Below are 1,102 nucleotides of genomic sequence, written 5' to 3' on the forward strand. Positions count from 1 at the left end.
TACATCAGTTCAGTCATAAACAATGTCAATGCTTTCTATTTTTCACTTCACATCCATGGACCTGTGATCCTGATTTATTCTGTTTTTGTAATTCATGCATACATATTTATGAATCTATATAGCTTTAGAAGAATGTTGAGCTGACCTTTTTACCAGCTTATAGGCACTGTATGTTTTACTTTATTGCATCAGGATAAATATGCATTTGGATGAAATCATTTTAAGCTCAAATGCTTATGTTGGTTGCATTGATGTGCAGAGATTTGAAGGGGAATTAGCTGACTGGGTCAATCCCTGATGAGATCGGCAACTATGTCTTGTTGAAATCTTTGTAATCTCTCTCATTTACTTGCATTCTGAAGTTATGGGATTGAGAATGTAATGGAGGATTTAACTGAAATCTGTGTTGGTTTGTTTTCTATACGGATTTATCTGGTAACTTGCTATATGGAGATATTTCGTTCTCGACATCTAGGCTCAAACAGCTCGAGGAATTGTTAGTATCATGTCTACTTTTATTTGGTAGATTGGTCATTTTCACGGATCTTGCTTGCCCCTTTGTAAAGGATAGATTGGTCATTTATGGTGATGTTACTATGCAGGACATTGAAGAACAATCAGTTAACATGGCCTATCCCTTCAACCCTTTCACAGATGCCAATTCTCAAAACTTTGTAATGTTGCTGTCACTTATATTTGAGGTGCTTGTTCTATTTTGTGGTTTATGCTTTCTAATATCTACTTGAAAACATTGAATTATTTTTTTTCCCCTTCTCATTTGGGTTTTCTCAGTTACACATTTGCATTGGGGGTTTGCCTGATAGAACATAACTAAACTACAATTGTTTGTTTCCAATGGTGTGGATTTGTGTGTACAAAGTGATTTTAATGGGTGCCTTGCTGTTTAAATTTTTTTAGGGATCTTGCTCAGAATCAGCTCACTGGTGACTTTCCGAGGCTGATTTACTGGAATGAAGTATTGCAGTATCTGTGAGTGCTTCCTCCACTCTGTGTACTCCATGTAAATCACAATTTATAAGTCTATCTCAAATTAGTACTAGTTCATCTAGTAATTTGGTATGTTTTGGAGTCGCCCATTATT

At 35.7% G+C, this 1,102-nt stretch overlaps 1 long non-coding RNA gene across 1 annotated transcript; it reads left to right on the forward strand.

Annotated features, from left to right (window-relative positions):
* Positions 1–320: 320 nt before the first annotated feature.
* LOC131235374 (uncharacterized) lies at positions 321–891 on the forward strand. Its single transcript, XR_009166088.1, has 2 exons — positions 321–496; positions 603–891. It is a non-coding gene; the product is annotated as an uncharacterized LOC131235374 (long non-coding RNA).
* Positions 892–1,102: the final 211 nt, after the last annotated feature.

This window comes from Magnolia sinica, chromosome 19, assembly GCF_029962835.1.
Source record: "Magnolia sinica isolate HGM2019 chromosome 19, MsV1, whole genome shotgun sequence".
Lineage (NCBI taxonomy): Eukaryota > Viridiplantae > Streptophyta > Magnoliopsida > Magnoliales > Magnoliaceae > Magnolia > Magnolia sinica.